This window comes from Anabrus simplex, chromosome 1, assembly GCF_040414725.1.
Source record: "Anabrus simplex isolate iqAnaSimp1 chromosome 1, ASM4041472v1, whole genome shotgun sequence".
NCBI classification, from domain to species: Eukaryota; Metazoa; Arthropoda; class Insecta; order Orthoptera; family Tettigoniidae; genus Anabrus; species Anabrus simplex.
In genome coordinates, this window is record NC_090265.1 from 1,349,674,724 (window position 1) to 1,349,686,910 (window position 12,187).

Sequence of the window (12,187 nt, forward strand, 5' to 3'; positions counted from 1 at the left end):
GAGTGTCCATTTGAACGTTACATACGTATTTTGACCGTGGTGTTTCACGCGTAAAAACTGGTTTATAGAATTGTTGATCACCGAAAACTGTATCAAAATGCTTTAAACATATGTTAATAATGTTGATATCTCTTGGATTCCGTTGATTTATTGACAAAAGTTGAATGTTTTCAGGAAGAAGACAGTAGAAAATCAATCATAGTTTTCTTTTATATATATTTGAGAGATAAAAGTATAAACGGGTGATGAAGTTAAATTGTACACCGATAGATTCACAAGAAACATAAATGTTAACTCCGCTCTGCTCACTTTATTATGGAGAAAGTGAGGATGTTTTGTATATGTTTGAGTCATTTACCTAGGAAGAGAATGTATACCTCCATTATTTCTGGTACAGTTACCAGCACACACAGCGAGCACTTTGCTTTATTAGTTTGCAGATTTCCATTCGTATCACAAAACTGAGTGCTTCTCGGACAACAAAAGCATCTTCTTTCTTTGAAGCTTACATTTTAGCGAATGAGAAACAAGTCTGACAATATGGTCTGCTACAAACTTCTCTGAAAATAAAAGCTCATTTAAGTTGAAATTTTCCTCTTATACTGGAAAGTTAATGACTCCTTTCTTCTTGTTGCTTACGGAACTCATTGCAAAGATAGTATCCATCACTTTCTGATATTCAGTGATCCAGACAAACCTTTTAGTGTTAAATGAAAGAATGAATACTGGTCATTACTTCAGCAAGTTTGTTGTTTTTACTTACTCTTGTTAGTCATAATTACAACATGGCATGATATGCTGTAAATATCAATTTAAAGCAATTAAGAAAGACATTATGAACTTTACTTTTATTTCGTCTCGTATATAATGAACACGGTGCGTAGTTATTCTAGTTAACATTAAATATATAAAAAAAACGTATTTTGACCGTGGTGTTTCACGCGTAAAAACTGACTTCAATCAATCAATCAATCAATCAATCAATCAATCAATCAATCAATCAATCAATCAATCAATCAATCAATCAATCAATCAATCAATCAATCATCTGAATTTAGCACTGTCAACAAACAGGAATTTTTCCTGTCAGTTGTTTACCTAATCTTTTCTTAAATGATTTCAAAGTATTTGGAAATCCGACAAATCTTTTCTTCTCTTTGAAGATATATGTAAGTGTGGGCATATAACATGGCAATATGTAAGAAACGCTGGCATTACCTCTTATAAATGTACACCACTGAAACTGATGTTTTAAGACAGCATGTGTGGTGCTAGAATTTGGTACTACGAATGGCTCTGTATTCCACGCAGCGAAATACACCTGACGATGTTTACACTTTAATATAGAACGCTATTACTGGCGCATTGAACTGGTGCACAGGCAAATCTGGAGTCTCATGACTGCATGTTGATGGCTGAGAACGAAAGGGTAACAATTCAAAATCCTTGACTTTTCAGAAGAAGATTTTGAAGTTTGTTTACATTCTTGCCTTTCAACGAAACGTTAGTTACTCAGTTTTCATGAAAATGAGTGTATACATAGTTTTCGCGTAACTCACTTTTCCTGTTAGTAAAATATTTGGTAATTAAAATTTATTCATTTAATTACTCTTAGTTTCGCTCTAAAAATAGAGGATGGAAATCTTGATATATAACAATTTCCACTTGTGCTCATAAACACATAGCATACGCTCATGTTACACTTTAATGCAATTTTCAAGTCTTGCGACGGAAGTAGTTATTGACAATGGGGCAAGGAGACAACAAAATGAGCATACAGTTAAAAGAAGAGAAAATTCAACAGTGGGGTTACATTTACTGATTATATTGACGTCAGAAAAGTTGGATGGCGCAGCCACGCGGTAGAATGTTGAAGCTGCAACATAGTGACTGGTGAGGTATATTTACATGGCGAAGCATTGACGTCGTGATGGAAACAGAAAGAAAATTGTCAAATTTGAGGAGGTACTGCTCTGTATAAGGTTGCAAATCGTATAAAACGGATGCGAAATCTGTTCACTACTTTCCTGTACAAAAAGTTCAGAGAGAAAGATGGGTTTCCGCGTGAAGACGACTTCTTTCCACAGCGTAGGTACCGGTACTGTTTATTGTACTCATTGATAGTTATTATCTCTAATTTGTATTCACAAAGATTTAGCTACATCAAAAATACTGATAAACTTGTAGCCTAATACTTCTGTGCCGCACATAGAATGTAATCCGCTCTTTGTAAACTTCTTCATATGTGTAAAAGCAGACAGTAAATTAACTATCTACATGTAATATCTTTAACTGGTAGTAATTAAGCACTGAATTTAAATTGCCTATATGATACTTCTATCAATGAAAGAAAATATGTAGTATTTTGCCGTCATAAATTAGCTTTTTTTGCTATTTGTTTTACGTTACACCGACACAGATACGTCCTATGGCGACGATGTGACGGGAAAGGTCTAGGAATGGGAAGGAAGCGGCCGTGGCCTTAATTAAGGTACAGCCCCAGCATTTTCCTGGTGAGAAAATGGGATACCACGGAAAACCATCTTCAGGGCTGCCGACAGTGGGGTTCGCACTATCTCCCGGATGCGAGCTCACAGCTGCACGCTCCTAACCGCACGGCCAACTCGCCCGGTCATCATAAATGAGAAGCCATAACCTAATTATTAGGTAGAATTGGACAAACCAAGTACCGTATTCTTCAACCCCAAACAGCTGTGACTGTAGAGGTTATAGTACTCTTACATTATAATTTTCCAACTTTGATCTGCATATTCTGTAAGTAGTTATAATTTTTTATAGTTATTATTGTCGGTTCTAAGTTATAACTTTTGTGCTGATGGTAAAAATGGAAGAACATTTAAGTTTATGTGGGCTGTTCCAACACAAGTCTGTATAAAGCCTAGGATGTATTTGCTTTACAACATTTACTTAGTAGAATTATTATTTTCTTTCTTCCCCAAGATTACAGTTTACAAAACAGGTAACTCCCCCGTCACCTGGCTAAGAAATTACTCCATAACCTCTAATAGTGGAAAATTACAGTAGCTTAACTGTTAAGGTGAATTAGCGTGTCAGCGGTAACATTTCTCTGACAAAACCGCTTTACATATACAGTTGCACTTCACATTTTCACCCCCTTGTTCAAGACAACATTAACTTTGTGCGGTTTTGAATCGATGTGGGATGATTGTAAACACAACCAGTTTCATCTTCTGTTTCAAACTTTTTACCTACACATATCAAGTAATTACGCTTGAATATTTCTTCCCCTTCCACTAATGGACGCATGAAATCTCCGACAACTCTCAACAGTTGCGCATACGACACCAAAGACATTTTGAACACTTAATAAATCCTACAGACGCACACCCGATCACTGTCGTGTTTACATCCCGTCACTATCTCGCCGCCATATTGGAAACAGCTGACGGTAAGCTCCTCCCCCGTTTCGGACGTCAATTCTTCTGTTACCTTTAAGGACCTGTAAAATACATGATGTACTCTTGGAATGACACAGAGTTCTAACAAATCTTTCTTCCTGCCTCCAATAGGTGTACCCGCCTAAGAACAACGTTCTGAGTTGAGTTCCTACTCTTACGTCTTATATTTATTTCCTGAAATGCGTACTCATTATAACTGTACTTATAAAATACGGTATAAGTATTAATTTCCTTATTTCCACATTTAACCCATAATCGGTATCACCCTTGCTGTTTTTTGGAAACAAATATAGACCAACTGTTCATATATACCTTTAATATCAATAACACCAGAAGTGTTCAATTCAACTACTTTATAAACATTGCCATTTTTCCTTGCCATTCTCAAAGTTATTGGACCACTTCTAAAGATTCTCTTCTTCTCTCGTTCAATTGCAGCACGCATTGAATTATTATCATTTTGCGTATGCCCTTATATTGGAGAATTGTGTGTAATTTTGCTTAAGTGTGTTAGATTTTGAACACAGTACACTAGCGGTGATGCAAAATACTTCTTTTTAGTTCGTTAAGCACAGTCTTCCACATACAGAGATATTTCCTGCATTTCTCTGGACACTAATTCGAAAATGAAATGGCGAATGGCTTTTAGTGCCGGGAGTGTCCGAGGAGAAGTTCGGCTCGCCAGATGCAGGTCTTTCAATTTGACTCCCGTAGGCGACCTGCACGTCGTTATGAGTTTGAAATGATGATGAAGACGATAAAATAATACACCCAGCCCCCGTGCCAGCGTAATTAATCAATTATAGTTAAAATTCCCGACCCTACCGGGAATCGAACCCAGGCCCGTGTGGCCAAAGGCCAGCACGCTAACCATTTAGCCATGAAGCTGGAATGGACACAAACTTAAAAAATTCAAAAAGGCAAAAACAAAATTAATGGCATTAGAAACAATACCTAAAGTTTCTCTGTACACATCATGATCTTGATGTTCGCTTACATGTCGTCCCTTAAGAAACAATACCGGGTATCTGACAATGATGTTCCTGTCCAATATTTTCCTTAAGTCTGGTCAAGCCCCCGGGCCACATATTGACATCCAGTCTATCAGAACAATTAGCGTTGAGTTAATTTTCCCATACGCTCGTGTAAGAAAAAATGGGCCTTAAATACATCATACACATTCCTACATTACGGTACAGTAAGGTTCATTTTCCTTTACACACGCGAATAGGAAAATGAGCTCAACGAAAATGGTTCAGATGGACTGTATACCTATATGTGGCTGAGAGGCGTGACAAGTCCTAAGGAACATAATGGATAGGAACAGCATTGTCAGATATACTGTGTCCTTTCTTAAGGGACGATATGTAGGTACGGCGTTGGTAGAATTATTACTTACGTATTCATAAGCATCCTTTGTCTAAAAATAAAAAAAATGTTAAGTTCACATATCACCTTAAAGGAAAACTGCAAAACACCCATCCTATTATTGTATATTTCTTTGTTATTACGTTTGTTAATTAAGGAAGCCATATTTTCCATTGTCTACTTAGTTAACATAAATTTAAAGTCTTTTAGTCTGTCAAAAACACTAATTACAACAAATATAACACTGTAATATACCTGTAAAGGGCACACTATTATTCTATTCCAGAAGTCTTTAACGCACAGCAACGTTTCTCATATCGATGGCCTAGACTGAATACCTCGTATCTCTAAAAGTTCTTCCTATCCATTATTTCCCTTAAGACTGGTCACGCCTCCCAGCCACATTTGGATATGCAGTCCATCAGAACAATGTTCGTTGGGTTTATTTTCCTATGCTGACGCGTAAAGGAAAATGAACCTTATAAAAATTATACTCTAGGAGTTAGTAAATAAGTCACGCAGACATACTTTCCTATGGTACGGTACGGTAAGGTTCATTTTCCTTCACACGTCGGCATAGGAATTAAGAACACAGCGAACATTGTTCTGATGGACTGCATATCCAAATGTGGCTGGGAGGCGTGACCAGTCTTAAGGGAAATAATGGATAGGAAGAACTTTGTGAGGTACGAGTTTTTCATTCTAGGCCATCGATATACAACATTGTATCTTTCTACACAACTTTTCATTCCATCACTGAAGGGGACGATGGACCTCCTTGGCGGTGACGCAGTTCTCTCAGGCCAGAGTACTTTTTACGGTGAAGGAGATGCTCGGAGAAGGTGAGTGTGTTGGCGGCCCTAGCCTGTACTAGGAACTATCCCGGCATTCGTGTTACTGCAGGAGAATGGAAAACTATTCTCAGGACAGCCAACGGTGGGGACCTGACCCCTCTGTCTCCCGAATATAGAGGCACTGAGACGTAGTAGAACTGCGGTCACTCCTATTCTCTGTAGCTCGGACGAAATGCAAAGCCGCCGCAACATTGCTTTTAAGCAAGTTTTCATTCCTCCCTTGAAGAGGGCCATGCCTCAAGTCTCAAATAGAACACGGGCGTGCCGTTTCTGATGAGGACTGTAGCCCTTCGACCTGTAAGGGTCTTAGGTGCTACTTCATGACGTGTCTAACGAGTACTGCACTGATGTGAAGACGAGGGGAACTGTTGGAACGGAATAGAAACAGGACAGAATGTGACCTGCGCTTTTTTAGGCCTACTAATTTAGAATCACCTTGGGTTGCTTATAGAGGAGGCCTAGGGTGTCATAATTACCGAACGTAGTGACGAGAGGATTGGGCATGCGGTAGACCAGAGTGGAATTTCTGGCACGTCTTCTTAATTCTGGTTCTAATCTGATCAATCCCTAGAGATGTCCCGATTTCGTTCAAACCATTGTGTACCTGAAATGAGACACAGCGCACCGTTCAGCATGCGCTGCACCTTATGCAGGTGGGTTTTGGCTACCATTCCTCAGACCGGACTGGCATATTCTAGAATTGGTCGAAGGGATGTCTTGTACAGCGTGAGCCTATTTTCTAGACTGAGGCCTTGGTCGGCTTTCATGAGAAGTAAAATTTCAGATAAGCGTCTATTTGCTTGGGCCTAAATCAAATTTATATGATCTTTGAAAGTGAGTCCTCTGTCTAGGATAACTCCTAGGTATTAAATTGCAATTCTCCACCGGATCACTTCGCCAAAATAGACCAGTGTGAGAGGGTTTTTTTCTGTTGCGTTTCGAAAATATTGCATTGCTTTTGTTAACGTTAATTTTATTTCTCAACTTTCGGAGCCAGGGTTCGAGAGTGGAGAAGGCACCTTGGATGTGATTTAGTACTCTAGGTGGTTGCCAAGAGACAGAGTAAATGGCCGTGACATCAGCATACATGTATATTTTCGCGTGCGTTGGCTCAGGTATGTCGACCGTGCACAAGTTGTAAAGAATCTGGGAGAGAAATCCACCCTGCGGAGCACCCGCCAAGATAGGGCGACGGCTCGGCAGGGTTTTGTTGACTTGAACTGAAATTTTCTATCTGAAAGGTAGCTTTTGAATATCCGTATCACGTAAGGAGGGATGCCTAAAGTGTTGAGTTTAAATATAAGACCGTCATGCCATACCGTGTCGATCGCACGCGATATGTCTAGGAAACAGACTCCCGTGATTTCCTCTGTAAGCCTCATGAGTAGGTAGACCGTTGAGTGCTTACTTTGGAAGCCGAACTGTTTAACCTGATGTGTCGAAGTGATTCGAATAATTTAGAAAGAATGGATAGAATAGATATTGGCCTGAAATTTTGTAGGAATGAGACGTCTGAGAGGGGTTTTGGGATCATGATTACCTTGGCTGTTTTCCAGGAAGTGGGAACATGGCCATATATAAACATGGCGTTGAACAGCTCAGTGATACATGGGAGAGCCTTTTCTCGGGAGGCTTTTCAGAAAAGATGCCTAAATATTATCCAGACCTGTGGTTTTTCTGTTTTTGAGTTTAAGAGTGGCCAAAAACAGTTCTCGAGGTGAGATGAATTTGAAGTTGGGGAAGATTAGTGTCATCTAGTTCTTCGACTTCATCCTCAACATGATCGATGAAGTCATCTTCAGAAGGGTCATCAATGGGGATGTCGATGTTTTCTAATGTACGTATCTGCAAGTGCATTTGCTTTTTCCAGGTCTGTATAGGCCAATAATCGAAGACCATATGGAAAGGGCAAGCCAGTCCGTTTTCTAGTGAATTTTGTAGCCATGCTGTGAAGGGAATTGTCAGCCACGTTCAACTCAGCTAGTCTGGATTTTCAGGCATTTATCCTGTGGTGTTTAATCGGTGTAAGATGGTTTCTCCTTCGCCTATGACGTGGGTTTGATTTGGGGTCTCGAGTAATATTTACGAGAGTTTCCTTATCTTACTTTTTATTTTAATTTGGTCCAGAATTTCAATGGGCAGTGTGTTCTTTGTGGGCTGTACCACTATCTGTCCCACGGCGGATGATTCAGCGACCAAAATGATGATGTTAGTTATTTTGATCACTAGGGCATCTATTTCTTCAGAGATCTTTCACACTGGGATTTATATGACTGGTTATATACTCTCTGAAGTTTAGCCAATTAACTCTACTGTTCAAGATTGGGATGTGTAGAGGGGTGATGTTGGAAAAGGAATGGGTCATGAGTACTGGAAGGTGATCTGAAAAGTGGGCGTCTATGGTTTTGAATTTTTTGTGGTGTCTGTTCCTGTATGAAATGGCAAGGTCCAGTGTGTTAGGTCTCACATTAGGGTCGTGGGAGTAATACGTAGGTTTATCTGGACCGTGAGTGAATAGAAGGTTCCTATCACAGTATATGGAGAGTAGATTACCTCTACGATTGGTGGTTCTGCTATTCCATCGAGGTTTTTGCGTTGAAGTCTCCTGCCAGAATACACTGGGTACCAACCTGAATAACTTTATCCAAGTAAGCTTAATCGAATGTGGTTTAGGGGGAAATATAGCAGGCCAAGAGAATGAGAGGTCCTTTCTGAGTGTCGAATTTGATTGTAGTTGCTTCAATGGAGGTGGGAATGGGAGGGGTGGGGATCCTTTGGTGGGAGAGGGTTTGACGGATGAAGACAGCAGAGCCTCCTTTATCTATGGTGGGACGATCATTGCTGTAGACTTTAAAGTTTGAGATTTGGAAGGGGATGTGAGGTTTAAGCCAGGTTTCTCCGAAGAGAGCGATGTCTACTTTATGGTGGTGTAGAACAGGGCCTCTCAAACGCCCAAAATCTCACGCGTGCAGATAGAGGCGCAAGAGCTCCGTGCACTGTGCATCGCTGCCGCTCGGCATGGCTCGGATCAACGCTTCGTCTCTGGGCTACTCGGCTAAGCTCGGCTCAACTCGCCTATACTCGGCTCAAGTCAGCCCGAATTTGGAGCGCTACGGCGCAAGTGGGGCAGAGGGAGACAGGCGGAGCGAGCGAGACAGGCGTGAGGAAAGAGAGAGTAAGCGCTATTGCTCCAAATCGAGGAGTGGGGGGTCTGCACTCTGGTCAACCAAGCCAAGTCGTCTTTTGCACCGTGCACAGTGCATGCACCACGCGCATGCACCCTGAGAGGCCCTGGTGTAGAATTTCGCAGAGTTCTGCCTGCTGGCGTTTGACACTTTCGGCGTTCCAGTAAGGGGCCCTTAATTCCCTGGGGAATGTTTTTCTGTTGGAATATTTAGGCATTATAGAACCAAAGAAATATAGCCTCCAGTCCGATTTGTTTTTGTCATTCATGGTGGAGGTGGCCACTATCCTTTGAAGGGTGCTCTTAATTAAGTTTATAATCCCCTTGAGAGCTGGGCATGAGAAGAGTTGTATGAGTTCTAAGAACTCAGAAGCAGAAGAGGTATTGGGGAGAGACGGTACTTCCCTTTGTGGTAAGGGAGCCATAGATGTTTCTGGAAGAGGAGGAAAATTGGAAGGAGGTCGGGTAGTGTGTCTGGTGGTGGACTAGGGTTGAGTTTCAGTTGCACTGGTGGCATTTGCGAAAGTTACATTCGGCCTGAGGCGAGCAGGGCAGGTCCAGCTGGTTTCTTCTTGGTGGAAGGTAAACTAGAATTCTGTGTCACAATGAGGCGTTGGTAGGTACTGCAGCCTCGGTAGTTAGTTGTATGTTCCTTGCCACAATGGGCACAGCAGTATTTGGCTTGATTTTTTCCCTCTTCTAGGACAGTCTTTTGTGGCATGGTATTGGCCACAGATAATACATTTAGAGTGGCAGTGTGTCGGGCCGACGACATGATATTATTATAGTTTGATATACCACAATGAAATAAAATGTACCATAATTGATAAGATAACGTTAGGTGATTAAACGTGCTTAATAAAATATAATAAGTAGGCTATGATGAGGAAAATCGCACAGTAAGGAAGGAACTAGGCCCAAAAGAAGATGACCAGAATAACAGTGCAAAATAATATATATATATTTTAACAACCATAAGTTAACAACCAGAAAAAAATTTGGAAATGGAAGAAAAATCCAAAAAATTTGCCACATTTACAAAAGTATAGAGTATGCAACGAAACCAGAACCCTGAAAAGGAAAAGGACCCATGGGAAGGGAAAGGTAACTAGGATGAGAAAGGATCTTCTTCACCGGGTAATTTAATAGTTTAGCAGTAGCAATAGATCATAAATGAGAAGTGAAGAAGCTTTCTTTTTGCAAATAGTCCGTAGCGCAGTTCATAAGTAGAAAGAGTCTATGTGAAAATTTTAAAGCGAAGCATTGCCACTCGACTGAGTAAAGTATTTATAATAGGCAAATGCCAGAATGAAGGTAAAGTCCAAATGTAAACAAATGTGTTATAAGCCTTGTTCACCGAGTTGTAGCAGATAATGTCCAGCTGAAGTTGACATAATAGCACAGCACACAGTTGTTAGGGTGTGTAAATCCACCACTCCGCCACGAAAGCCCGACTCAAGGATGGATGGGCGGAGAGAGCAATTTAAAGAGGAAAGGAAGTTTCCAGAAACGAAGCGAAGGCTATACACACTAGCGAGTTCTGGAAATAATAAAGTCACGTGGTGCACAGTACACAAGCACGGCAAAGTGTAGCACAGCTGAGGTAATCAGTCGAGTTGACAGTAGGTGAGCAGAGTACATCATGCGGCGAGCGTAGAATGGAAGCAAGCAGCGCCAAGCAAGGTAGGGAAACGTAGAGTATATAGGGAGATCGTAATAAGTGGCTTCCTCCTGTTAGATGTACAAAACCCTGGCAGCGGTAGCATGCACTGGTCCAGCGGGGCTGATTTATATTTCTTTGATGTCTGTACGGAGTAGATTTTGTACCTTGCGGATGTTATTCTCGTCGGAATTGTCGCCTGTGTAGGTGATGAGAAAAAAGAGGTAGTTTCGTTTTTGTTCTCTGCGCCGTGAGTTATGCCACGGATGAGATGTGGAATCCAAGCTGACAGAGTGCTTTATTTATTTCGTCTGGATCATAAATGGCATGGAGGCCACGGACGACAGCTTTCCAGTAGCGTCTCTCATAAAGACGACGAGTGTGGAATTCTCCATTGTGGTACAGTATTGCCAGTTTAAGAATCTCGAAGACTTCAGGAGTTCGTGTTTGGAACTTTACGCCGTCGTGGAGAATCTTAAAGGTATAGTCGATTTGATTTTCCCTAAGGATCTTTGTGAAAGCATGGATGTCTTTTACATTCTTGACGTACACTGGTGGAATCTTGATTTTCTTCTGAGTGGGTGTTTGATTTGTATATGGTTGATAAGGTTCCTTGTGAGGTGGGTTTGAGGAGCTAGCGTTAGGGGGTGCCTGAGTAGGGCGGCTGGAGTGAGCTGAGGAAGAATTGGGACTGGATGCCTGAAAAACAGAGGGTTTGGGATTAGCCGTAGAGGTGGGGGAGGGATTGACACTGTTGAAGACATCACATTTGCTCGAAGTCACAATAGGTCTTGGTTGAACTGTAAGATATTTTAGTCTCTTCTTTCGGGACCTTCCTTTTGGCTAGTAGTACGGGATGCCATTTTGATTTACTTCCTTATCAGGAGGGTTGTACCCGTCGTCGTGGTTGGTTACTGTGTTATCCTCATCTGGGTTGGACTGCTGAGGTGATTGATCATCGACAGCAATTGAGGGCGAAGTGGTCGTTCCTGAGCTGGTCGAAGTGAATGGTGGAGGAGACCTTATCCTGGGTGGGGATTTGCTCTGAGCAGTTGTACCTATCGAGGCTGCTGAAGTAGAAGCAGGGGGTAGGTAATCTTTTGACAGGCGTACTCGAGATCAAGAGAACTGGGAGAGATCGTGACCAGATGGCCACCTACTTGTCCTCCTTTGTAAACAGTTCGTTGATTTTCGTGTAGGTTTCCGGCATAGATACGGACAAAAATGAAAGGTATCATATTTCTATCAATCTGCTGATATTCTATTTTTTCGTAGGTTTTCCGCCCTATTTCTGAACGTATCAATCTAATTTTATACTCCACTATGTGTTGTGTTCTCTACGTTGAATGGTTAGCTTTTTTAATTACGGTAGTAGTGCCACCTAGCGGAGGTGAGTGGGGGCAGAATGGACAGCAAACCTTAACTTACAACAATAGTCAATCAGCGTGATGTTATTGTTGATAAGTATTAATGGATTAGGGGATTGTAACCCAGCATTCATTTTCGGCTCGGTGATTTTAGGGTGTTCGATGTCCAGGCTTTAAAGACCCCGTTTTAAGATTCTCTATATCTTCATTGTTTAAATGCAGCACTTTTTAACGTCATGAGAGTCCTTCAGTGAAATTGCTCTATTGCCCGCAGTGGGGAACACAGCGAGTTCGTTGTGCTGAGCTCTTAAGGA

The 12,187-nt window shown here is 41.3% G+C and overlaps 1 protein-coding gene across 1 annotated transcript in view; it reads left to right on the forward strand.

Moving 5' to 3' along the window:
* LOC136858336 (lachesin) overlaps window positions 1-12,187 on the forward strand; it is a 1,056,232-nt gene that overhangs the window by 981,042 nt on the left and 63,003 nt on the right. The gene's annotated exons all lie outside the window — the stretch shown is intronic.